The sequence below is a fragment of the Papio anubis genome, chromosome 15 (assembly GCF_008728515.1).
Source record: "Papio anubis isolate 15944 chromosome 15, Panubis1.0, whole genome shotgun sequence".
Taxonomy (NCBI): Eukaryota; Metazoa; Chordata; class Mammalia; order Primates; family Cercopithecidae; genus Papio; species Papio anubis.
This window is the reverse complement of record NC_044990.1, coordinates 23,826,216-23,853,467: the sequence shown is the minus strand read 5'-3', so window position 1 is coordinate 23,853,467 and position 27,252 is coordinate 23,826,216. Positions and strand designations below refer to the sequence as shown.

Sequence of the window (27,252 nt, the reverse complement as noted above, 5' to 3'; positions counted from 1 at the left end):
TTCACCTTAAAATGAATCATAACAGCAAGTTATCCAGCAAGAACATGACGGGAGATGAACTGTCTAGCTGTGGTGCTTCCACAGCCAGCCACAGGAGGGGTTGTAAAGAGATTCTGTTGCCTAGGACAATGGCATTTCTGATTGCTAATTTTGTCTGACTGTGGTTTACAAATTCAACTTCCTTTGAAGATCTGCATTCACTTGATTATCTGACCCAGCAAACTAGAACAGAATGTCTAGCTACCAATGTGTATCCTGAATATTTGTTTCCTCTTGGGTTTAGTAAAGTAGAAAATGAAACAGAACCACAAGAGGAAATATGCCTAGAAAAGAAACCTGATTAAATCTGTGGAGAGTGGTTGGTAAAAATGGAAACATTTCACATTTCACCAAAAATCTTACATGTTGCTGTGGAAAATAAATGAATTTTTTTATTTAAATGCATGCATTTAACAACCACTGATTGATTGTCATGCTGGGTACAAAAGGTAGGGAAATGCCTTTGCATTTAGAGATTTACAGTCTGATGGAAGAGGAAAAAAGAAAAAACAAAATTGTATAATGGCCTGGACAGGTTCGTAGAAGTCTTCTTGGGAAAGGCCAGGCATGGTGGCTCACGCCTGTAATTCCAGCACTTTGGGAGGCCGAGGCAGGTGGATCACTAGGTCAGGAGTTCAAGACCAGCCTGGCCAAAATGGTGAAACCCCGTCTCTACTAAAAATACAAAAAAAATAGCCAGGCATGGTGGCAGGCGCCTGTAATCTCAGCTACTCGGGAAGCTGAGGCAGGAGAATTGCTTGAACCCAGGAGGCGGAGGTTACGATGAGCGGATATTGCACCATTGCACTCCAGCCTGGGTGGCCGAGCAAGAAAAAAGAAATCTTCCTGGGAGAGATGACACTTTAAAAATAATAATAATAATAGAGCCAGGTGTGGTGGCTCACATCTATAATCCCAGCACTTTGGGAGGCCAAGGCAGGCAGATCACCTGAGGTTAGGAGTTTGAGACCAGCCTGGTCAACATGGTAAAACCCCGTCTCTACTAAAAATACACAAATTAGCTGGGCATGGTGGCACGCACCTGTAATCCCAGCTACTTGGGAGGCTGGGGCAGGAGAATGGCTTGAACCCAGGAGGCAGAGGTTGCAGTGAGCCAAGATCGCACCACTGCACTCCAGCCTGGGCAACAGAGTGAGACTCCACAAAAAAAAAAAAAAGAGAGACAGGAGAGAGCTTGCTTCCTCTCTCTACTCTCTGCCAGATGAGAACAAGCAGAAAGTAGCTATCTGTGAACAAGGAAAAGGGCCTTCACCAACAACCAGCCTTGGCATAAGCAGAAATAATAGACACTGGCAACTCCAAAAGGGTGGAGGTTGGGAGGGGAGTGAAGTTGAAAAATTACCTAGGCCGGGCGCAGTGGCTCACGCCCGTAATCCTAACACTTTGGGAGACCGAGACGGGCAAATCACGAGGTCAGGAGATCGAAACCATTCTGGCTAACACAGTGAAACCCTGTCTCTACTAAAAATACAAAAAAATTACCCGGGCGTGGTGCTTGGGCACCTGTAGTCCCAGCTACTCGGGGAGGCTGAGGCAGTAGAGAATGGTGTGAACCTGGCGAGGCGGTGGCTCAAGCCTGTAATCAGCAGCACTTTGGGAGGCGAGGCGGGGTGGATCACAAGGTCAGGAGATGAGACTATCCTGGCTAACATGGTGAGAAACCCGTCTCTACTAAAATACAAAAAACTAACCCGGTTATGGCCACCTGTAATCCCAGCTACTTGGGAGGCTAGGGAGAATGGTGACCAGTGGGAGCTTGCAGTGAGCAGGGTCCGGGGAGCCGCCTGCGCTCCAGCCTGGGAGACACAGTGAGACTCCGTCTCAAAAAAAAAAAAAAAAAAAGAATGGTGTGAACCTGGGAGGAGCTTGCAGTGGCGTGGGTGTGCCACTCCAGCCTAGGCGACAGGCAGGGCTCCGTCTCAAAAAAAAAAAAAAAGAAAAGAAAAAATTACCTATCAGGAACCATGTTCACGATTTGAGTAATGGATACATTAAAGCCCAATCCCCACCGGTATGCAGTATGTCCATGTAAGAAACACGCACATGTACCCCCTGAATGTAAAACAAACCAAAAGAAAGAAAGAACCTGGCCGCGCTAGCACTCTGATCTCGAACTTCCAGCCTCCAGAACTGTGAGAAACAAATGTTTGTTGTTTAAGCCACCCAGTCTGTGGTAATTTGCCACAGTAACCTGAACTAAGGCAGGACAAATAGGATAAACTTTGAAATGAAAGATACTGCCTTTTCTTCTGAGAACGAAGTGAAGGGGAAAGGGGGATAAAGAGATGATTTGGAGAGGAAGAAAAAGGCAAATGATAGCATCAGAGACACACTGAAGAGGAGATTACTGAGGATCGTTCCTGGCACCCAGTTGGTCAGGAGTTGAGCGATAACGTGTTTCCGCAAAAGACAAGAAAGCATGGTAGAGATGAGGGTTAGCTCTGTCACCAACAAGTCAGGTGATCCTGGTGAGCCTGAGTGACCTCTACGTTTCCTTCTTCCTTTAAGACGGGGGACTCCCTTCCCACTCGTGCTGAATACCTGATAGGTTCTTCCTACCTGCTGTACAAACAAAATCAACTCACGGAGACCACAGCACTGCAGTAAAGAAAGCATTTAATTCACCTGAGGCCAGCCACACCACGTGGGAGACGCATCATCACCCAAATCTATCTTGTCCAAGGCCTGGAGGTTAGGAGTTTTTCAAAGGTAGTTTGGGGGAGGAAGCGGGTGCTTGCTGCTGATTGGTTGGGGGTGCCATCGCAGGGGTGTAGGAAATGGTCCTCCTGTGTGCCGATTTGCTTTGGGTAGGGCCACAGGAGTGGTTGGTGGGTCCAAGTGGAACCATCATCGGCATTAGACATGCAAAAAACCTGAAAAGGCATCTCAAAAAGCCAGTCTTAGGTTCTACAGTAGTGATGTTATCTGCAGGAGGCATTGGGGAAGTTGCATATCTTGTGACTTCCAGAATGATGGGTAGCAGTGGTTTATGTCTATACCTAGCAGAATTCAGGCTCCTCTCCTCTGCCTAGCCTGGTGGTCTCTCAGTAGCTTTACATAGGCAGTTGAGTTTTGGGGAAGGTCTATTATTGAGTATCTCCCACAGTTAGCTTGGCCCAGTAAAAACTAAGGCAGCTTGAAGGCTATAGGCAAGAGGGAGTTGGTTAGATCAGATCTCCCCCACTGCTATAATTCTCTCACTGTTATAATTTTTGCAAAGGTGATTTCACTGGCCCTCTGTCCACCACCCTTCTCAAAGCCAAGGTAAGTCCTACTGAGCCCCAGGGAACCGAATCCTATCAGGTGCAGTGATGGCTGGTGTAACTGCCCAGTAGGTTCTCCTTACCCGCTGCTTAGATAAAGCTGATTTACTGAGACAGGGGAATTACAATGGAGAAAGAGTTTAATTCACAAGAGCCGGCTGTATGGGAGACCTGAGTTTTATTATTACTCACAACATTCTCCCCGAAAACTCTGGGGTTGGGGTTTTTAAGGATAACTTGGCAGGTAGGGGACAAGGGAGTGAGGAGTCCTGATTGGTCGGGTGGGAGATGAAATCACAGGGAGGGAGTCGAAGCTGTCCTCTTACACTGAGTCAGTTCCTGGGTGGGGCCACAAGACCAGATGAGCCTGATTATGGGTCTGGGTGGTGTCAGTGATGCATGGGAATGAAGGGTCTGCAAAAGAGCTCAAGCCCTGATTTTAGACTTTACAACAGTGATGTTATTCCTAGAAGCAATTTGGGGAGGTTGAGAATCTCGAAGCCTCAGGATGCATGACTCCTAAACCATAATTATTTTCTGTTTGTTTGTTTGTTTGTTTTTTGAGACAGAGTCTCCCTTGTCGCCCAGGCTGGAGTTCAGTGGCGCGATCTCAGCTCGCCGAAAACTTCACCTCGTAGGTTCAAGCAATTCTCCTGCCTCAACCTCCCGAGTAGCTGGGATTACTGGCGCCCGCCACCACACCTGGCTAATTTTTGTATTTTTAGTAGAGACAGGGTTTCACCATGTTGGCCAGGCTGGTCTCGAACTCTTGACTCAGGTGATCCACCCGCCTCGGCCTCCCAAAGTGCTGGGATTACAGACATGAGCCACCGGACCTGGCCCTAAACCATAATTTCTAATCTTGTAGCTAATTTGTTAGTCCCACAAAAGTAGACTGGTCTCCAGGCAAGAAGGGAGTCTGTTTTGGAAAAGGGCTGTTATCATCTTTGCTTCAAAGTTAAAGTATAAACTAACTTCCTCCCAAAGTTAGTTTGACCAGTAATGAGCAAGGATAGCTTGGAGGTTAGAAGCAAGATGGAGTCGGTTCGGTCAGGTCTCTTTCACTGTCATAATTTCCTCAGTTACAATTTTTGCAAAGGCAGTTCAGTGGGACGAGGTCTATTCACTTGAGTCTCCCACCCCTATAGGACCCTGCAGCTCCTGGTGTCCTGGTTGTAACAGGAAAAAGCCATCTCAGCTCAGCAGAGCCACTGACTCCCTCAGTTGGAATCCAGGGTGTCTGGGAGGTGACATCGCTGGTGCAGGTCCCATGGTTGTTGATCTCGACACTGCAGAGGGGCTGGGTTCAAAGCGCCATCATTCCCACTCTGCTCCCAGCTTTTCATTATGTGCCCCAAGCTTGTCCCTGACCTTTATCCTGCATGTCATGCCAGGTTTCCGCATAACAGAGACCTTTTCTGACAAGACAGTGAAAGCAATTGACCTTATTTTGGAGAGCTCAGAGCTGCGCTGTTAAAAATTAAACCTCTTAACAATTCCCTTTCATTTCATCTCTTAAAAGGCTCCTGGTCCAGCAGATCCGTTGGGAAGAAAAAATTCAAATTATTTGCATACAGTCCCATAAATTCATCTTGGATTTTTCACACTGTCATTTCCCACTTTCTTCCTTTAACCTGTTATTGAAGGCCCAGCTGTGAAAGGAAAATAAATCTCAAGATCCTCAAATCAGTAAGCCAAAGGGAAAAGTCAAGTTGAGAACTGCTTAGGGCAAACCTGCCTCCCATTCTATTTCAAAAAAAATATTAGCTACTAAGATAAATTCCTGTGGACAAAGGACAGACAGAACTCAAAGTCATCCCTCTGCTTACTGACATAAATGCATATCTGATTGCTCCTTTGGAAAGGCTCATCAGAAACTCAAAAGAATGCAACTGTTTGTCTCTTACCTACCTATGACCTGGAAGCCCGATTCCCAATTTGAGTTGTCTCGCCTTTCAGGGCTGAACCAATGTACATCTTACATATATTGGCTGATGTCTCATGTCTCCCTAAAATATATAAAACCAAGCTGTGCCCACCTCGGGCACATGTCAGGACCTCCTGAGGCTGTGACACGGACATGTCCCTTACATTGGCACTTTATAAATTGACTGAGAAACCAGTATCTCAGATATTTGGAGTTCACACAGTCAAACTTCCCACTCTCTAGAAAGGCTCAACAGGCCGGGCGCAGTGGCTCACACCTGTAATCCCAGCACTTTGGGAGGCCGAGGAGGTTGGATCACTAGGTCAGGAGATTGAGACCATCCTGGCTAACATGGTGAAATTCCATCTCTACTAAAAAATACAAAAAATTAACTGGGCGTGGTGGCGGGTGCCTATAGTCCCAGCAACTCGGGAGGCTGAGGCAGGAGAATGGTGTGAACCCGGGAGGTGGAGCTTGCAGTGAGCCGAGATCATGTCTCTGCACTACAGCCTGGGCAACAGAGCAAGACTCCGTCTCAAAAAAAAAAAAAAAAAAAAAAAAGAAAGGCTCAACAAATTGTTTGTTCACCAAGAAACCTAGGGCTTAGATGCCTAGAACCAAGTATGTTATGAATGAATAAATCTAACTCCATAAAAGGTTTTATTGATGCTATTATTCAGTAATTAATATTGACAATCAACCTATCTTGGTACATCTCTTGTATTATTTAACTTTAATAAGTTTATATCTCATATCTCAAATCTAGTGTTGATATCATGTCTTGATGCTTCTCTTTCACATCAGTGAGCACAATATTTTTATTTTTATTTTATTTTAATTTTGAGATAGGGTCTTGCTGTGTTGCCAAGGCTGGAGTGCAGTGACACAATCATGGCTCACTGCAGCCTCAACCGCCAGGCTCAAGCAATTCTCCCACCTCAGCCTCCCAAGTAGCTGGGACCACAGGTGGGCACCACCACACCAGGCTAATTTTTCTCTTATTATTTGTGGAGATGAGGTCTTGCTATGTTGCCCAGGCTGGTCTCTTAACTCCTGGGCAAAAGTGGTCTTCCCACCTCAAAATGCTGAGGTTACATGCATGAGACACCCTGCTTGCCCTAAGCACAATATTTTGAACATAATTGCGGTCCAATAATACTTGTTGTCTGAGAAAGACTCTAGAATTTTGCCAAAGAGCTTTCTTTTCCTCAACTCCCTCCAGATTCATCCTGACCTTGCATCTGTTCATCCTCTGACCTTTAACACTACCCTCCAGTAGCATTTCTCACCTCCAGAAAAACCCGGAACAGTCAAGAGAAAACAGCAGGACTCCAGGAGGGCAATGAAATGGAATTAAGATTCCCTGGGAATCACTCCAGACGACTGAAGAAAATACCTTCAGAATAATTCTTCCAAACTTAAAAAGTCCCAAGGCCGAATAGCTACTTTGTACAGTAAACTGAATCATGAGCCACTATTCATTGGGAGGTGACCCTGGCGTAAGTAGTTAGAGCTGACAGAGGCAATAAAATGCAAATGCCACTGTGGAATTCAGCTTATGAGGATATTTTTTTAAACGTTTCCAGGGACTTAGTAGAAAACAAAGCGAGATCATACAATTCTAAGGTTTAATACCAAGAATTACACTACACCAAGTAAAATGTTAACTCAAGGAGGATTTTATAGGACAGCTTGGATGGACATATATGTCTTTTCTTATGTGTTGCTTTTGCTAATCACTCAAAATTAACCTTGGTAAGGGTCCGATTTTTCTTGCCTTTTTTTTTTTTTTTAAGATGGAGTCTCGCTCTGTCGCCCAGGCTGGAGTGCAGTGGCGAGATCTCAGTTCACTGTAAGCTCTGCCTCCTGGGTTCACACCATTCTCCTGCCTCAGCCTCCCAAGTAGCTGGGACTACAGGCGCCCACCACCACGCCCGGCTAATATATATATATATATATTTTGTATTTTTTAATAGAGATGGGGTTTCACCGTGTTAGCCAGGATGGTCTCGATCTCCTGACTTCATGATCCACCTGCCTCGGCCTCCCAAAGTGCTGGGATTACAGGCATGAGCCACCACACCCGGCCAGAGTCCAATTTTTCTAACTTCTGAACTAGTTAGTCTGGTTGCCAAAAGTTTGGTTCTCTCTTTGAAGTCTGGGTATTTGGTAAAAAAGAAAAAAGAAAAAAAAAAAGGTTGGTTCACTGATAAAGCTCTTCGTATTGTTATTAATTATAAAATTACACATACTCAATTGAAAATGTATTTCAGGGCTGGGCATTGTGGCTCACGCCTGAAATCCCAGCACTTTGGGAGGCCGAGGCGAGTGGATCACTTGAGCCCAGGAGTTCAAGACCAGCCTGGGCAACATATTGAGATTCTGTCTCTTTTACGTAGTACACATTTTTAAAAATAAAAAAATGTACCTCAGCAATTAATTCTTGGGCCCACAGCACATATATTAATGTCTGTGTGCTATGTGTGTTACATACGGTAAACCAAAAGTATCTGAGACAGGTCTCAATCAATTTGGAAGCTTATTTTGCTAAGGTTAAGAACATTCCTGGAGAAATAAACAAGGAATCACAGAAACAGTCTCTGGTATGTGTCTTTCTTCAGAGATGATTTTGAGGGCTTCAAATATTTACAGGGGGAGCATGCGCTGGAGTGAAAAGAGGGAGGTTATAGTCACATTACTGAATCCACATGTTGCAAGAGGGAAGGAGCAGGTAGGGGAATTGTCAATTACATATTTACCTGGCATCAGTAAATCAACATTTTACAGAAGATAAAGGGAACACAGAGTAGCTACCTGTGGAGATATTTAACCCTTTATCTGTAGCTGTCTCTTAGGAACAAAAGAAAAGGCAGCTTCTTTTTGTTGTTGTTTTGTTTTGTTTTGTTTTTTTGAGACAGAGTCTTGCTCTGTCACCCAGGATGGAGTGCAGTGGCACCATCTCGGCTCACTGCAACCTCTGCCTCCTGGGTTCAAGCAATTCTCCTGCCTCAGCCTCCCGAGTAGCTGGGATTATAGGCACCCACCACCACATCTGGCTAATTTTTGTATTTTTAGTAGTGACGGGGTTTCACCATGCTGGCCAGGCTGGTCTCAAACTCTTGACCTCGTGATCCGCCTGCCTCGGTCTCCCAAAGTGCTGGGATTACAGGTGTGAGCCACCGCTCCTTTTTTTTTTTTTTTTTTTTTTTTTTGAGACAGGGTCTCCCTCTATTGCCCAGGCTGGAGTGCAGTGGCATGCTCTTGGCTCACAAGTGTGCACCACCACACCCAGCTAATTTTTGTATTTTTTTAGTAGAAATGGATTTTCCCCATGTTGCCCAGGCTGGTCTTGAACTCCTGGGCTCAAGTGATCCGCCTACCTCAGCATCCCAAAGTGCTGAGATTAAAGGATGAGCCACCGTGCCTGGCCTAAAAGGTAGCTTCTTGCATTACTCAGCTTTCAGCTTAATTTTTTTCTTTTGGCATAGTGAGTTGGGGTCCCAAGTGTTTCCTTTCTTTTCACAATACTTTATTCTGTTTTATCCTTGTAACAAACCATGGAAGATAGGAATTATTGCCCTCATTTTCCAGACACAGAAATTGAGGCTCAGGATGTAGATTTAACAAGCACCCTAATGATGAATCAATAACCTGTGTAGCTTTGCTTATTGGGAAAGGATGCTCTGAGCAGCAAATGCAAGTTTCCCATCTATTCTATATTATTCATTGAATATAAAGAAAGTAGTATTCTGGGCCGGGCGCAGTGGCTCACGCCTGTAATCCCAGCACTTTGGGAGGTTGAGGCAGGTGGATCATGAGGTCAGGAGTTCAAAACCAGCCTGACCAATATGGGGAAACCCCATCTCTACTAAAAATACAAAAATTAGCCAGGCATGGTGGTGTGTGACTGTAGTTCCAGTTACTAGGGAGGCTGAGACAGGAGAATTGCTTGAACCTGGGAGGCGGAGGTTGCAGTGAGCTGAGATTATACCACTGCACTACAGCCTGGGCTAGAGAGCAAGACTCTGTTTCTGAAAAGAAAGAGAGAAAGAGAGAAAGAGAAAGAGAGAGAGAGAGAAAGAAAGAAAAAGAAAGAAAGAGAGAGAGAGAAAGAAAGAAAGAAAGAAAGAAAGAAAGAAAGAAAGAAAGAAAGAAAGAAAGAAAGAAAGAAAGAAAGAAAGAAAGAAAGAAAGAAAGAAAGGGAAAGAAAGAAAGAAAGAGAAAGAAAGAGAAAGAAAGAAAGAATTCTGAATTTTATATATCAGATTCTCGTAAGACTGTTTGGTCTGAGAAAGTTTCTGGAACTAGTTTGATTGATCCAGTTTACAAGGCAGGACATGGTGACATCGGGGCCCCTACTCCAACTCTGTCCCGACTTTTCCAGTCAAAGGGCAGCAGGCCTGGGAGAAGCACCTGAATACACACTGAACCTGGACTGTGCTTCACAGCATCAAGAGCCCCGAATAGTGGAGTTTGAGGGCCAGCGATGGCATTAATTACTCCCATTCCTTCTGTTGAGTGATTCAGAATAACAAAATTCTGATAATAGGCCTGATATTAAACTGAACAAGAAGGGCATCTTTCAGTCATCCCAGACCAATGTGGGCTCTCTCGCTTCTCTGAGTATCCTACTTTTCACTTCCTTTCCTGACTGCTGACCACAAAACCCCATTCCTTAGCCCATCATCTTCTTTTTGATCCTGCTCCTTATGTCGTCCAAGTCAGAGCTCCAGGGTCATCTTTAACCCATTGTCTCCCTCACCTCCATCCACAAGTATTAGCGTGTCTCCCTCCTGCACCCAAAATGTATCCCCTCCCACATGTCCCTTGAGCAGGTCCTGTGTTAGGCCATTCTTGCATTGCTATAAAAAAATACCTGAGACTGGGTAATTTATTAAGAAAGAGGTTTATGGCTGGGTATGGTGGCTCACACCTGTAATCCCAGCACTACTGGAAGCCGAGGTAGGTGGATGGCTTGAGGTCAGGAGTTTGAGACCAGCCTAGCCAACCTGGTAAAACCCTGTCTCTACTCAAACACAAAAATTAGCCAGGCATGGTGGCAGGCACCTGTAATCCCAGCTACTTGGGAGGCTGAGGCAGGAGAATCACTTGAACCTGGGAGGCAGAGGTTGCAGTGAGCTGAGATCATGCCACTGCACTCCAGCCTGGGCAACAGAGCAAGACTTTGTCTCAAAAAAAGAAAAAAAGAAAAAAAGAAAAAGGTTTGTTTCGCTCATAGTTCTTCAGGCTATACAAGCAGGGCTCCCTCATCTGCTTCTGGTAAGAACCTCAGGAACTTTACAATTTACAATCAGAGAGGAAGGCAAAGGGAGAGCAGGCAATGGGACCTGACAAGAGTGGGAGCAAGAGAGCAAGGTGGGAGGTGCCAGTCTCTCTCTTTCTTTCTTTCTTTCTTTCTTTCTTTTCTTTCTTTTCTTTCTTTTCTTTCTTTTCTTTCTTTTCTTTTCTTTCTTTCCTTCCTTCCTTCCTTCCTTCCTTCCTTCCTTCCTTCCTTCCTTCCTTCCTTCTTTCCTTCCTTCCTTCTTTCTTTCTTTTTTTTTATTTTATTTTATTTTATTTTTTTCTGAGACGGAGTCTCGCTCTGTCACCAGGCTGGAGTGCAGTGGCGCGATCTCGGCTCACTGCAAGCTCCGCCTCCTGGGTTTTTAAGCACTTCCCCTGCCTCAGCCTCCCGAGTAGCTGGGACTACAGGTGCGTGCCACCACGCCCAACTAAAACACTCAGATCTCCTGTGAACTCACTCATCATCACCAAGGGGATGGTGCTAAGCCATTCATGAGGGATCCGCCCCCATGAACCAACACCTCCCATCAGGTCCCACCTCCAACACTGGGGATTACATTTTAACATTAGATTTGGAGAGGAGAAACATCCAAACCATATCAGGCCCCCACCATCTCCGTACCTGCCCTGCTGTAACCCACCAGGACTCACTGGCCTCCTGCCTCTGGACCTGCCTGGATTACCTAACCTATTCTCTATATCTGGGTCAAAGGTCTTTCAAAAATGAAAATCTGGCTGGGCATGGTGGCTCATGCCTGTAATCCCAAAAGTTTGGGAGACTGAGGTGGAAGGATTATTTGAGGCCAGGAGTTCAAGACCAGCCTGGGCAACATAGTGAGACCCTGTCTCAACAACAACAACAAATACACACACGCACACACACACACACACAAACAATGCAAATCTGCTCATTTCCTTCCCCTTTGTGATTCCCTACTGTCTTCAAATGAAAATCCAAGTGCCCTGGCATGGCACCCAAGGGCCTCCTGGACCTGGGTCCTGCCTTCCTCTTTGGCTTCAGCCTCTCCTTCCTCCACACCATGGCGTGCAGAACCTCAGCTCTGGTAAGGCAGGAGCACTTCGCCACATCGGCAGTGCTTACACCTTCCCGTCTTCACACTGGGCTTTCTGCCTGGGCCCCTTTCTATTTCTTTGTTCTGGTTAACTCCTTGCTAGATTACTTGTAAAAATTGTCCCAATCTTTCCCCTCTCTGTATCCAGGCTCCTTTGCAAGGTGCCTCTGCAGCTTCAACCATCAAGAGACGGAGTCTGTCATCACATCGGCCAAATCTGGACTGGCCTGGGATTTGCTTTGACCAATAGAATACACTGGAAGTATGTTCTGAGCCTGGGCCGCAAGAGGCCTGCAGCAACTACTCGATCTCTTAGATCATTATCCAATCACCATGTGAACTTGAACTTCATTTTTGGATATAAATAAAACAACATAATGTGAGTTTTGGGATATGATCTCCTGGGCAGCCTCTGAGGGGGCGCTGGATGGAACAAACCAGAGGTTCTGGAGCGTTGACCACCCACAGTGAACCTTGACCAGTTGGAAATGGGGAACAGGAGGGAGCCAGACGACACTTTCCCTCCTTTCTGGCTCCGTGGACTGCTCTGCCCATCTATGCAGTCCTTTCTGTGGGTGGATGCATGCATGCCTGCTGAGCGACCTGCTGTGTCTCCTCACAACTCATGGCAAAGTGGTGGCCAGGCAGTGTCCTCACGGCAAATCTAGGCATCTTTCTCTGCCTCACTTCGCCTTTTCTCTCACCCTCACCACCCCTGGCTTGCACCCCTAAATCCATTTGTTCAGGTCCTAACTTTTGCCTCAGGTCCTGCTTCCCAGATGACAAGGCCAGGGCAGCAGCCGATGTGCACAGCGTCATAGCTTGCGTCTAACTCAGATGCTTTGCTTCCCACTCCTCAGAAGCCAAGAAATCCCAGAAAGGACATGTATTCATTTTCTGTGGCCACGGTAACAAATTGTCACAAAGTTAGTGGCTTAAAACAACACAAGAGGCCGCGCCTGGTGGCTCATGCCTTTAATCCCAGCACTTTGGGAGGCCGAGGCAGGCGGATCACCTGAAGTCAGGAGTTCAAGACCAGTCTGACCAACATGGAGAAACCTCATCTCTACAAAAGATACAAAATTAGCCAGGCGTGGTGGCACATGCCTGTAATCCCAGCTACTAGGGAGGCTGAGGCAGGAGAATCACTTGAACTCGGGAGGCAGAGGGTGCGGTGAGCCGAGATCATGCCATTGCACTCCAGCCTGGGCAACAAGAGCAAAACTCTGTCCAAAAATAAATAAATAAATAAATAAATAAATAAATAAATAAATAAAAATACAAAAATTAGCCGGGTGTGGTGGTGTGCGCCTGTAGTCCTAGCTACTCGGGAGGCTGAGGCAGGAGAATCACTTGAACCCAGGAGACAGGGGTTGCAGTGAGCCGAGATCGCACCATTGCACTACAGCCTGGGCTACAGAGCGAGACTCTGTCTCAAAAAACAAACAAACAAAAACAACACAAGCTTACCGTCTTCCAGTTCTGGAGGTCAGAGGTCTGAAATCAGTCTCATTAAGCCAAAATCAAGGTGCTAGCAGGGCTGGTTCCTTCCGGAGGCTCTGAGAGGAGAAGCCATTCTTTGCCTTTTTCAGCTTCTGGTGACGTCCCTATTCCTTGGCTGTGGCTCCTTCCATCTTCAAAGTGTGTCGCTCTAATCTTGGCCTCCATTGTCGCACTGTCATCTCCTTTTCTACAGGCAAATCTCCCTCTGCCTGTGTCTCATAAGGACTCTTGTGATGACATTTGCAGCCTACCCATGTAACCCAGGATAACCCCCTCATCTCAAGATCCTTTACTTAATTTCATCTGTGAAGTCTCTTTCACCATACGAGTTAACACTCACAGGTTCCAGGCATTAGCACCTGGGCATCTTTGGGGGCCATTATCCAGCCTCCCACAGCCTATATAGTCTTTTTGCGCCCATACTTTCACACCCAAGTGTAACAACCCAGTTACCTCTCAAAGAGTTCTCTGGAGTAGGTTTCTACTGTAGTATCAGGCCTTTATGTAAAAATGGAAGGCTAGGTTTACCACATAATTCATAGTTAATTTGAACAAATATTCTATCTCATCCTCTCATTGTTTAAATAAACGAAGCCTCTGAGAGTTCAATTGTCTCTGGTCATCACAACATAAAACAGAGAATTCGACCAGTGTGGACATCAGATGCCCCAATTTTATCTGGCTAGGCTGTTTATTTTACCCAATCTCTTTTTCCTTTACTGCTGGCAGGGCCCAGCTGGCTTTCAGACAATAACTTTTCATGGTTTCTAATTAGAAATTAGAGCTTAATGCACTAAATTGATATCATGCGTAATCTCCTTCATGACCCAATTTTAAGACTTACAGGAAGTTCACTAGGCACCAAAAAGAAATTGAATGCAGATCAGCAGATTACCCAGTTGTCTAGATCTCATTTCCTCAATACTTTATTCTCAAAAAAATCTTATTCTTGATTTAGCCAATTTAAGTATGTCAAAACTGCGATGACAGCCTAGTTTTAAGGCATTGATTTGAATGTGTTGTAAAGAATATATTCTTTCAGAAAGATAACATGCTTGTTCTTTCATTCAGTCAATATATATTTATTAATTTTATTGCTATGCAGTGTCTTAGTTCATTCGTTTTGCTATAAAGGAATACCTGAGGCTGGGGTGGTGCGATGTTGCCTAGAGTGGTGCCATATTTTCTGGGATAGCACCATGCTGGCTGGGGTGGTGCCATGTTGGCTGGGGTGGCGCCTGCCTCAGCCTCCCAAGTAGCTGGGATTACAGGCACCTGCCACGATGACTGGCTAATTTTTTGTATTTTTAGTGGAGACGGGGTTTTGTCATGTTGGCCAGCCTGGTCTAGAATTCCTGACCTCAGGTGATTCACCCACCTCAGCCTCCCAAAGTGCTGGGATTACAGGCATGAGCCACCACACCCGGTTCAAATTTCTTTTATCACGCTCCATAGGCTCAATAGCAGGAAATGTGTAGAGATTCCTGTTGGTAACTGGTCATCATATCAGTTGGATGAGCTATAGACAGACCTTGAATTATCCTGTATCTTACTGTTTTGCTATCTTTGTACACTGCAGTTACATAGACATGTGTCACCTCCGCCCCACTATCCAGAAATATGGGCTCCTTTGTGCAGGGCCAGATCTGCTCCCCTGTGCATCCCCATCACCTGGCACCAGGCCTGCCCATGCTAAGCCTCCATAACATTGTTGGACTAAAAGGTGACATAGGATATTCAACTTCTCTGAGCCATATGTTTTCATGAATCAAATGGCAGTGCAGAGAGGGAATATTTGCAGTTTCAGTGGGCCTTTCTGAGGGCACTGCAGGGCACACTTCTGCCATCTGGCCCTTGGTGGATAGAGTCGTGGGAGTTGCAGAATGGGGTCTCTTCAGAAGCCACTTCCAGAGCCCCTACCAAGGGTAGCTCAGAAGGTCTGGTTTTCAATGAGTCCACTAGGGAAGTCCATGTATGACTGACTCGACTTTGATGCTTCTACCCCGCCAATTTTCCATCTGACTCAATTCCTACATCTAATAGTAGGGTTCTAGGCTGCTCCATGAGCCAAATAAATTTTTTGCTCATTATGAATGACTCAGTCTGTGGTCTTCCACTATAGTAGCACAAAACAGACTGAGGCACCATTCCAGAGATATGCAAATATTCAAATGTGAGTCTCCAAAAATGAGATGGCAAATTCAAGTTCAGCTCTGTCAGAAGTGACAAGAAGGTACACACAATGAGCATCACACGCATCTCCTACCTTCTGGGCACATGTGGTCACATCTAGCCCGTCTCCCTGAGCCAGCGGGTCCCAAAGCTGTCTTTGGATCATTGCTTCTCCATGACAATTTTTGCCAGTTCTTCGCTGGTCTGCAGCGTTCCTTTCAAGTAAATGAAGCAGAAAGGAGGCTTCAGGCACAAGAGTTTAGGTTCCTCAGCTGCCACAAGTGAAGAGCACCACTTGTATTTTTTATTACTACCTGCTATGGACTGAATTGTGTTCAGTTCATAACAGGTAGTAATAAAAATTTATAAGTCGAAGCCCTAATCCCCAGTACGATGGTATTTGGAGTTGCAGGGCGTGTGGGCTTTGGGAAGTGATTAAGGATAAGGTCAAGAGAGTGGGGTCCCCACGATGGGATTAGTGGCTTTGTACCAAGAGGAAGAGAGAACAGAGTTCTCCCTCTCCTTTTCCCTCCCTCCCCCCACCTGTGTCTCTCTCTCTCTCTGTCTCTGCAATGTGAGGACATAGCAAGAAGGTGCCATTTGCAAGACAAGTAGAGAGCATCCTCCCCAGAAACTACGTCTGCTGCACCTTGATCCTGGACTTTCCAGTAAGAAATAAATGTCTGGACTGGGCACGGTGGCTCACACCTGTAATCCCAGCACTTTGGGAGGCCAAGGTGGGCAGATCATCTGAGGTCAGAAGTTCGAGACCAGCCTGGCCAACATGGCAAAACCCTGTCTGTACTAAAAATACGAAAATTAGCCAGGCATGGTGGCGGGTGCCTGCAGTCCCAGCTACTCAGGAGGCTGAGGCAGGAGAATCGCTTGAACCCGGGAGGCGGAGGTTGCAGTGAGCTGAGATGGCGCCACTGTACTCCAGCCTAGGCAACAGAGTGAGACACTGTCAAAAAAAACAAAACAAAACAAAACAAAAAAACAGGAAACTCACCCAGTGCCATTCCCTTCCTCCAAGTATTGACTCCTTTCTGAGATTCTGGCTTTTGATCTCTTAGTGACTTCACGTAATTTTTCTGCACTACAGAGTTTAGAGTTGTTATTCACAGGAGGTCATTCTGATAGTTTACCTGGCTACCACTGGAAGTGGCCCCTGTTGAGGATATTATGAGTAGACCAGATGACTGCTTATCATTCACTTCCCTCACTTCCGTCCAGCCTCCCAGGAAGTTCATTCCCTCACTATGAAAACAGAACTTGTCTACCTGAGAAGCCCTGTCCAAGCACTGGTCATGCAGCTCACATGTCAATACAATTTGATAAATTAAGGGACCAGTTTGCCAAGCAGCCCAATCTTGAATTCAACCACTCTGAAGTGCTAAGGATTAAGATTCTAGAGGGGACCAGGTGCGGTGGCTCATGCCTGTAGTCCCAGCACTTTGGGAGGCCGAGACAGGTGGATCACGAGGTCAGGAGATCAAGACTACCCTGGCTAACATGGTGAAACCCCATCTCTAATAAAAATACAAAAAAAATTAGCCAGGCATGGTGGCGGGCACCTGTAGTCACAGCTACTCAGGAGGCTGAGGCAGGAGAATGGTGTGAACCCGGGAGGCAGAGCTTGCAGTGAGCTGAGATCGTGCCACTGCACTCTTTAGCCTGGGCTACAGAGCAAGACTCTGTCTCAGAAAAAAAAAAAAAAGAAAGAAAGAAAGAAAAAGATTCCAGAGGGATGAAAACAGAGCCAACAGGCCTGTTAGGCCCAGTTCTTCCAGGAACCAGCAGTGTGACCTTGAACAAGTCACTGACCTTCTCTAACCCAGCAACATACAAGGAGACTATCATACCCACCAAACCCCACCTGCGGGTTTGATTACAAAGATCAAATGAGGTAACATATGGGAAGCGCTTCGTAGACTGTGTCTGACATTGTGATTCTACTGTGACTTCCTGAAGTTTAAAGACAGAATTCTAGTCCCCAGGGCTTGACACCAGAGTAGGAGCTTATGTACTCAGAAGAATGAAGGGAATGAGCCTGTCCAGATTCTTTTCCAGACAGTGTCTAGTAAGATGTGTAAAATAAATGGTCACTCAACTTAGTCCTAAAGGGAAGAGGGTCTGCTTTTCTTTCTTTTAGAACCCAAAGCTGAAGTCATCTGTGTGTAAAATGCAGAATGAAATACAATCCTAACTAAGTTGTGTCACAAGACATGCTGCTTAGGAGCCCCCGCCCCTTGGGAAGCCATCCACAGGAAACACGAGCCCGAGGTGACTGGGAGGGCCAGATGGTGTCACTTAATACAAAGGAGAAAGAAACTAGGCACGTACTAGTGATAGACAGTTACACTAAAGGGAACTGGGTTTTAATTTCAATGGAAATAAAGCCCTGAGAACTCACAGGGAAAGCAAGGGGCACGGATGCGGGAATCTGGGGGCACGGAAGCGGGAAAGTGGGGGCACGGAAGCGGGAAAGCAGGGGGCACCGGTGCGGAAAAGCGAGGGGCATGAATGCGGGAAAGCAAGGGGGCACGGGTGCGGGAAAGCAGGGGGCACAGGTGCAGGAAAGCTAGGGGCACAGATGCGGGAAAGCACGTGGTATGGATGCACACAAGCGAGGAGCAGGGCTGGAAGGAAATTGAGATGGGGGCCATCATTCAGTGTGCCCTAGTTCAGTGCCTCCTGTGTGAAATGAGTTAAATGGCACCACCCACCTCTTAAAGCTATGCAGCTATTTTCCATATTCCCCCATCCCCAGTCCTCTCTGCCTCTGTGGCATTTGTCTTGAGGACAGGGAGAGTAGCTCCCTGTGTTCGCATGGCCTGGGGAGGGCCTTCCAGCAGCTTTACCAACCCGCAGCTGCCCTCCCTCCCTCTCCAGACGCAGCCTTTCCAGTGGGTGCTGGCTTTAGTTCCCGCTTTCTCTCTCCATGGGCTAAGAGGCCGGCTCCCTCTCCGCCCAGCACATGCTACTGGCCTCTTTCATGGCGTTCCCTCCTTCCGGTTCTCTGAACACACCAAACTCACTCCTTGGGGTTTTTGATAGCTTGCTTTTTCCTCTGTCCAGAAAGTTCTTCTCCTCACCTGGAGGTGCGGTCAGCGCTTTTTCATTGTCCAGATCACTGCTCAAATGTCAGCTCCCTGGAGAGGAATTCTTGGACCCACCAGCTTCAGCTCCCTGTTCCCAGCCACTTTCTATCACATTCCTGCATTCTGGTTTCCTCAAAGCTCTTATCTCTACGGGAAATTATCTTGCTTATTTGTGTGGTTGTGATTGTCCGTGTTTCTCCATCAGAATGCATGTTTGCTCATTGCTGTATCCCCTGGGCCTAAGACCCTAGGATCACAGGCCACTGTAAAATGATAGTCATTCATTTAGCCAAAGTGATAATTCCAAAATTTCTTTCTTTCTTTTCTTTCTTTCTTTCTTTTTTTTTTTTTTTTTTGAGACGGAATCGGGCCCTGTCGCCCAGGCTGGAGTGCAGTGGCTTGATCTCAGCTCCCTGCAGCCTCTGCCTCCCAGGCTCAAGCAATTCTGGCATCTTGGCCTCCCAAGTAGCTGGGATTACAGGTGCCTGTCACACGCCTGGCTAATTTCTGTGTTTTTAGTAGAGACAGAGTTTCACGATGTTGGCCAGGCTGGTCTTGAATTCCTGGCCTCAGGTGATCCTCCCAAGTCAGCCTCCCAAAATGCTGGGTTACAGCCTGAGCCACAGGGCTTGGCCTAGCTCTATCTTTATTATTAGCTTCATTTTACAAGTTGTGATGCCGGGGGTTGGGGGTAGTACACAGAAAGATCGCGCAGCTAAAAAGCAACAGGGTTGGGAGTGGAAACCAGGTTTGTGTCCTCCTCTCTCCTTCGGCTCCCCAGTCGCCTTGGGGAGTTCCCACAAATGGGCCCCAAACCTCCTGATCATCAAAATCAACGGGAAACGTCTTCAAGAGGGTCCAGGGCCCGCCCAATTCCTGTGGAACCAGAATCTTTGAGAGTGCCGCCCAGAAGTCCTTGTTTTTCAAAAGCTCTCCAGATTCCAATACTCAGCGGGAACTTGGAAACCATGCTCTTTACCGGGGTGTGAAGCCACCCCAGCAGCTGGAAAGCGTCCTAGGAATGCGCTGAGGCCTCTGACTGTGGTCACTGGGAACATCATTCCGCGCTCCCTTGCCCGGCGGCTGGAGCAGCGTGTTCGCAGCGCCCTCTGCCGGACATTTGGCAAAACCGTAACTGCAGCCAACGCCCTCGGCGGGGTGTGTACGGATGTCAAGCAAGCCGCGCTCACCAGCCCCCTTCGCAACGCGGGAGAATGTAATGCAGCTCCCTACCGCGAAGTGGAGGTGAGTACTAAATAATACCCGCTGACTGAGAAAGTGCAAGTTCATCCGATTTTATTAATAGGCCGGCGCGATGGCTCACCCCCACTAATCCCAGCACTTCGGGAAGCCGACGCTAGAGGATCCCTGTAGCCCAAGAGTTTGAAACCAACAAGATAGTGAGATCCCCGTCTCGATCTTGTAGATAAACATTAAAAAAAAAAAAAAAAAAAAAAAAAAAAAGGGTCGGGCGCGGTGGCTCACGCCTGTAATCCCAACATTTTAGGAGACCGAGGCGGGTGTTTCACTTGAGGTCAGGAGTTTGAGACCAGCCTGGGCAACAGGGCAAAACCCCTTCTCTACTAAAAATACAAAAAACTAGCCGAGCGTGGTGGCAGGTGCCTGTAATCCCAGCTACTCGGGAGGCTGAGGCAGGAGAATCGCTTGAACCCGGGAGGCGGAGGTTGCAGTGAGCCGAGATCGTGTCATTGCACTCCAGCCTGGGCAACAGAATCAGACTGACTCAAAAATAAATAAACAAATAAATTATATTAAAGAAAAAACAAATTAAGAATTTACTTCTAATTAGAACACTCCATACTAGCAAAACACACGTAGGTTAAAAAGATGGGTACATACATGGTTTATCCAATAGATTTGGCCACCACTAGGTAGAGTTGCGTCCTCAGGAGTTTCCCACACTTCTGGCTATCCCCTAGTGGATCCAGAAAGAGAAGGCGGGAGAGAGGAGAGAAAGCCAGTGCCTGAGGGGAGCCAGGAAGGACTCACAAGACAAACACAGCCTAGAACTGTGCTTACAGTGTGCTGGGAAAAAGAAATAGACACCAGATTCCTGCTTCCTGTTTCCTTATGTGAACCCAAAATATCTGAGACAGGTCTCAACCAATTCAGAAAATGTATTTTGCCAAGGTTGAGGACACGCACCCGTGACACAGCCTCAGGAAGTTCTGATGACATGTGTCCAAGGTGGTCGGGGCACAGCTTGGTTTTATACATTTTAGGGAGACATGAGACATCCACCAATATGTGTAAGATGGACATTGGTTCGGTCCAGAAAGGCGAGACAACTCGAGGTGGGGGCGGGGCTTCCAGGTCATAGGTGGATAAGAGACAAACAGTTGCATTCTTTTGAGTTTCTGATGAGCCCTTCCTTGTGGAAGTAGGAATTTCCTTGTGGGCAAATTATGAGCAAGGTATGTAGCTTTTTTTTTTTTTTAATCTTTGCGGCTCTCTTATTCAGGAAATAAAATGGGAGGCAGGTTTGCCCGAAAGTTCTCAGCTTGACTCCCTTGGCTTAGTGATTTTGGGTTCCTTGGAAAACGATTTATTTTCCATTCACACTTGTGGGAGGAAGTGGCCCAGACTCATGGGGTTTCGGTGTCAAATTCTAGGCTAGTATAGAGGGAGCCCATGTGCTTGTCTAAGTTTACTCATTTGTCTACACTAGCAGGTGGCAGCTGGCTGGGCGTGGTGACTCACGCCTGTAATCCCAGCACTTTGGGAGGTCGAGGCGGGTGGATCACTTGAGGTTAGGAGTTCGAGACCAGCCTGGCCAAGATGGTGAAACCCTATCTCTACTAAAAATACAAAAAATACAAAAAATTGGCTGGGTGTGGTGGCTCAAGCCTGTAATCCCAGCACTTTGGGAGGCCGAGGCGGGCGGATCACAAGGTCAGGAGTTCGAGACCAGCCTGGCCATTATAGTGAAACCCCGTCTCTACTAAAAATACAAAAATTAGCCGGAAGTGGTGGCAGACGCCTGTAGTCCCAGCTACTCAGGAGGCTGAGGCAGGAGAATCGCTTGAACCCGGGAGGCGGAGGTTGCAGTGAGCCTAGATCATGCCACTACACTCCAGCCTGGTGACAGAGCAAGACTCCGTCTCTCTCTCTTGCTCTCTAGCGTGCTCGCTCTCTCTCTCTCTCTCTCTCTCTATATATATATATACACAAAAATTTAGCCAGGTGTGGTGGCACATGCCTGTAGTCCCAGCTACTCGAGAGGCTGATGTGAAAGGATCACCTGAGCCTTCACCACTGCAGTGAGCTGTGATGACTGAACAGGGTGAGTCAGCTTGGGGGCAGGTGCCTACAAGCCTTTGAGAGAGGGAGTTCACTCTGAGGACGGGTGGGTGGGGCTCAGGCATTGTTAGTCATATTCTTGTTCTCATTTCCTGTTATGCTTTTTTTTTCAATCTCTCTCTGACACTTCCTTTGATTTCACCCATTTCTCCTCTATCTTATTATCTTCCCCCCTAAAAAGCTAAATATGATTTTAGCAATCATTTGTCCCCACAATCCCATGATAATAAAATGTCCTTGTCCTCATCAATTAATATGCTAATTTTTTTTTTTTTTTTTTTTTTTGAGACAGTCTCGCTCTGTTGCCCAGGCTGGAATGCAGTAGCGCGATCTCGGCTCCCTGCAACCTCTGTCTCCTGTGTTCAAGCGATTCTCCTGCCTCAGCATCCTGAGTAGCTGGGATTACAGGCATGTGCCACCAAGCCCAGCTAATTTTTGTATTTTTGGTAGAGACGGGGTTTCAAGATGTTGGTCAGGTTGGTCTTGAACTCCTGACCTTGTGATCTGCCCACCTTGGCCTCCCAAAGTGCTGGGATTACAGGCGTGAGCCACTGCACCCAGCCAAATTTTTTTCTTTCACATCTCTTTTGAGTTCTTGAAAATTGCTGCTGGATATGTTTTTTGTTTGTTTGTATTTCTTTATTTTGAGGTGGAGTCTTGCTCTGTCACCCAGGCTGGAGTGCAGTGGCACAATCTTGGCTCACTGCAACCTCCGCCTCCTGGGTTCAAGCGATTCTCCTGCCTCAGCCTCCTGAGTAGCTGGGATTACAAGCGCCCACCACCATGCCAGGCTAATTTTTGTATTTTTAGTAGAGATGGGTTTCACCATGTTGGCCAGGCTCATTTTGAACTCCTGGACTCCCAATGTGCTGGGATCAGAGGCTTGAGCTACCGCGCCTGGCTTGTTTGTTGGTTGGTTGGTTTTGAGACGGAGTCTCGCTCTATCGCCTAGGCTGGAGTGTAGTGGCGCAATCTCGGCTTACTGCAACCTCCAGTTCCCGGGTTCAAGCAATTCTCCTGCTTCAGCCTCCCAAGTAGCTGGGACTACAGGCAAGTGCCGCTCTGCCCAGCTAATTTTTGTATTTTTAGTAGAGATGGGGTTCCACCATATTGGCCGGACTGGTCTCAAACTCCTGACCTGCAGTGATCCACCTGCCTCAGCCTCCCAAAGTGCTGGGATTACAGGGGTGAGCCACTACGCCTGGCCTACTGCCAGATATGTTTTTGTTTGTTTGTTTGTTTGTTTTTTGAGATGGAGTTTTGCTCTTGTTGCCAAGGCTGGAGTGCAATGTTGCAATCTTGGCTCACTGCAACCTCTGCCTCCCGGGTTCAAGCGATTCTCCTGCCTCAGTCTCCCGAGTAGCTAGGATTACAGGCATGTGCCACCATGCCCAGCTAATTTTGTATTTTGAGTAGAGACGGAGTTTCTCCATGTTGGTCAGGCTGGTCTCGAACTCCCAACCTCAGGTGATCCACCGTCCTCAGACTCCCAAAGTGTCGGGATTACAGGCGTGAGCCACGATGCCAGGCCCAGATATGTTTAAGAGGATTTTGTCTCCATAGTGGGGAGAAGGGAAAGATGAATCCTCACCCTAAGGCCCAACAGTAGTTCAGGGAGGTACAATTCTATGCAGAATGGTCTCCGGTGTTTAGCCTGACAGGCCAGAAATACAGGTAGCTGACTCATTGGGGAAGTTCTGCCATTTAAAAGAAACTATCCTTTTCTTAATTATAAAAGTATATTTTGTTGTAGAATTGGACTCCTGAAACTTTAATGAGCATGTGGATCCCCTGGGGGGCCTTGTGAAGCAGCAGCGTCTGACTTGGGAGGGCTGCGGTGGGGTTGGGATGCCGCATTTCCAAGCTCCATGGTGGTGCTGAGATCACTGGCAGACAAACCACACTTGGGACTATCAAAGATTTAGCAAACAAACAAAAACCAGCTAGGATTGCATAAGCCAGCTGTAAATTTGCCTCCTCAAATGGGACATCGCTTTCCATTCCTCTCTCCACGCCGGACTAGCTCAGGGCTCCAGGCTTCCTTCCCTCTCCAACGTCACCCAGAGCACTGAGACAGGGAACAGATGGAGATGAGGATGTAGAGTCGCTGGGGAGGCCAGAGGTTTGGAATGAGTGAGTGGGGTGGGGAGACGTGGCCAGGGAAGGAGAAAATCGGAGAGGAGTCTCGTCCTGCTGCTGCCTGAGATAACTGATGCTTTGCCTCCTCACCTGAGATGAGTCAGATGCAGGGATATGCAGAATGAAAGGGAGAATCCAGGCAAGAGCTCTGAGTGGGTGGGAAGCTGAGAAAACAGGTGAGGTGGACCAGACCCAGAAATCCACTTCTCCACCCTCCCCTCCAAGCCTAAGTCTGGAGAATGAAATCCAAGGGATGCCCCCTGCCAACCCCCCAACATCTCTCAGTGCTCTCCCTGGGAGGATGAAGAGAAAGCCCTGAGCTTGCTTCTCAGGTGGGGAGCCTTGGTGCATGGGACTTTCCACTCCAGGGTGTGTAAGAGGCCATTCTTCCATTGCTATGAAAGAAAAAAAAAAAAAAATACCGGCCGGGCATGGTGGCTAATGCCTGTAATCCCAGCACGTTGGGAGGCCGAGGCGGGCAGATCACCCGAGGTTGGGAGTTCAAGACCAGCCTGACCAGCATGGAGAAACCCGTCTCTACTAAAAATACAAAATTAGCCAGGTGTGGTGGTGCATGCCTGTAATCCCAGCTACTCAGGAGGCTGAGGCAGGAGAATTACTTGAACCCGGGAGGTGGAGGTTCCCAGAATTAAAGAGAGATGAAAGACCTCAGACTGACAGAACCCATAGAGGCCACAGGGGAGAGATGAGGAAAATCTGACATCTACACATATTCTTGTGAATCCAACAACATCAAAGACAAAGTCCTTAAAGTTTTCAGAGAAAAGGAGCAGATCACTGGCAAAGACACCCCACTACACACACACAGCTTACTAAGTGAACATATATCAGCGGGTCCTTACACAGATGGGGGCGGGGAGAGAGGACAGCAGTGGGTGGGAGGGCTGAGGGGGACTCCCAAGGAACGTCTGCTTGCTAGCACCACGAGCAGACCCCGGGATACAGCAGTATCCTGGGAAGGGCCCTATGGAGTGGAAGGACCACCTCCTTACAGACCAAGACCGCACTCTTGGCTATTCCTGACATCAGTACCTCCTGGGAAGGGTGAGTGCTTCTCTTTTTTAAGTTAGCGAGTGCCCATGTAGAAATGTCTCAGACAGAGGCTGCTGGCTGCTCAGACAAGGCCCTCACTGAGGGTTACCACTGACAGGAAGCTGGTCCTCAGCTTTGGAAGTCAGGGGGCCCTGAAAGAGGATCCATGCCTGGGTGACTGGCACTTACTCGGGAGGAGCTGGGGATGGGCTTGCCTCTGGAGAGCCCCCTTGTGCTGGTGGCCAGGGACACCTTCCTTTTACCCCCAGCCACTAGCCTTTGCTGATTGGGGTGGAGACAGGGAGGATGGAAAATGAACACCTGACCCAAGTGAAGTGGGTTTCCCCTTCCTGGGACACTGAGAGTTGAGCCCGTGGGCTGCTTTGAGCTGAGCAGAACATGAAAAATGGGACCAAGATGGCGCCATGGTAAACCAAACACTGAGGAAGCCAATAAACAGAAAGGACAGTGGAGCAGATTCATGGAGGGAAAAATGAAAAGAGTTCCTCTAGCTCCCAAGACAGACAGAGAGCATCTGCAGATTCTAACCCTGCTTCGCTCATTCATCAGAAAAGAGGTTTTCCTCATCATGTACCATGTGCCAGGCACTATTCTAGGCTCTGAACATGCAGCACGGAACCAGGCAGCCAGAACCTCTGCCCTCTCGGAGCTTACCTTCTAGTGGAAGCAGGAAAGAGAGAAATATACAAGCAGACCTACAAGAGCATGACAGCCTGTAATAGCAGAGGCTGTGGAGCAGCCACTGCAAAGGGTGGTCAGAGAAGCCTCTCTGAAAAGGGAGGAGATGGATGGACTCTGGAGCAGCAGCAATGGAAACAGGAAGACTGTTAGTGAGGACACAGGTCCAGGGAGCAGTGGTGACAACTTCATCAAAATGTGCAGCCAAGACGGCAAGAAAGGGACAGATTTTCAATACGTGTGAATGGTCTGAATGACAGGACTTGCTGAAAGCTCAAACATGGAGACAAGAAAGAGGGGCTATTCAAAGATGACTCCTAGGTTTGAAGCCTATGCAACCAGGAGGAATATATGCATTTACTGAGATGGGGAAGTTTGGAGCAGGGGAGAGGACCAAGAGTTGAATTTTGAGATGCCTGTTTGACACCCAGGAAGGGATATCAAGTAGGCAAGTAAGCCTATGAATCTGGAGCACTTGGAAGAAATCAGGGCTGGAGGTGGGAATCTGGGTATCACCAGCACATTGACTCACACTGAAAACCCAGGGCCCGATGATGTCATCTAGAAAGGGTGTGGCATAGAAGACTCCCCACACAGAGGTCTGGGGCATTTCAAGGCACCTGGAGTAGAGCTGGCAGAAGAGTCTGAGAGGAGAGGCCAGTGAGGGAGGAGGGAAACCAGAGGATATATTTCCAAAGGAAGAAGAAAGCACCGATCCTGGCTAACACAGTGAAAACCCGTCTCTACTAAAAATGCAAAAAAAAAAAAAAAAAAAAGGCCGGGCACGGTGGCGGGCACCTGTAGTCCCAGCTACTCGGGAGGCTGAGGCAGGAGAATGGCGTGAACCCGGGAGGCGGAGCTTGCAGTGAGTCGAGATCGCACCACTGCACTCCAGCTTGGGTGACAGCGAGATTCTGTCTCAAAAAAAAGAAAGAAAGAAAGAAAGTGCTTCAAGCAAAAGGGTGTGGGCTGGGGCGGTGCTCACACCTGTAATCCCAACACTTTGGGAGGCCGAGGCCGGCAGATTACTTGAGGCCAGGAGTTCGAGACTAGCCTGACCAATATGGCAAAACCCCATCTCTACTAAAAATATAAAAATTAGCCAGGCATGGTGGTGTGCGCCTGTAATCCCAGCTACTCCGGAGGCTGAGGCAGGAGAACGGCATGAACCCAGGAGGCGAAGGTTGCAATGAGCCGAGAGTCCGCTATTGCACTCCAGCCTGGGGGACAAGAGCAAAAGTCCCTCTCAAAAAAAAGGGAGGGAGGGGAGGGAAAGAGAGGGGGGAGGGGAGAGAGTGGTTAACTGTGCCACATTCCCCACATTGATTCATCAGTAAATCTGACTTAGGGTCTCTACCTTCAAAATGCACCAGTAGGATCAGATGTGGTGGCTCACATCTATAATCCCCGTGCTTTGGGAGGCAGAGGGGGCAGGATGAGGCCAGGACTTCGAGACCAGCCTGGGCAAAATAGCCAGACACCCCATCTCTACTTTTATTTTATTTAAAGAATAGGCCGGGTGCGGTGGCTCACATATGTAATCCCAGGACTTTGGGAGGCCGAGGCAGGCGGATCACCTGAGGTCAGGAGGTCGAGATCAGCCTGATCAACAAAAATTAGCTGGGCATGATGGCACA

General features: G+C 47.6%; 1 protein-coding gene across 1 annotated transcript in view; it reads right to left on the bottom strand.

The window, feature by feature from the left end:
• SLC25A30 (solute carrier family 25 member 30) overlaps positions 1 to 27,252 on the bottom strand; it is a 76,190-nt gene that overhangs the window by 44,324 nt on the left and 4,614 nt on the right. Inside the window, exon 2 of the mRNA XM_021929604.2 lies at positions 15,397 to 15,517. The gene's annotated coding sequence lies outside the window, so the exon portion shown is untranslated. The remainder of the gene's footprint in view (positions 1 to 15,396; positions 15,518 to 27,252) is intronic.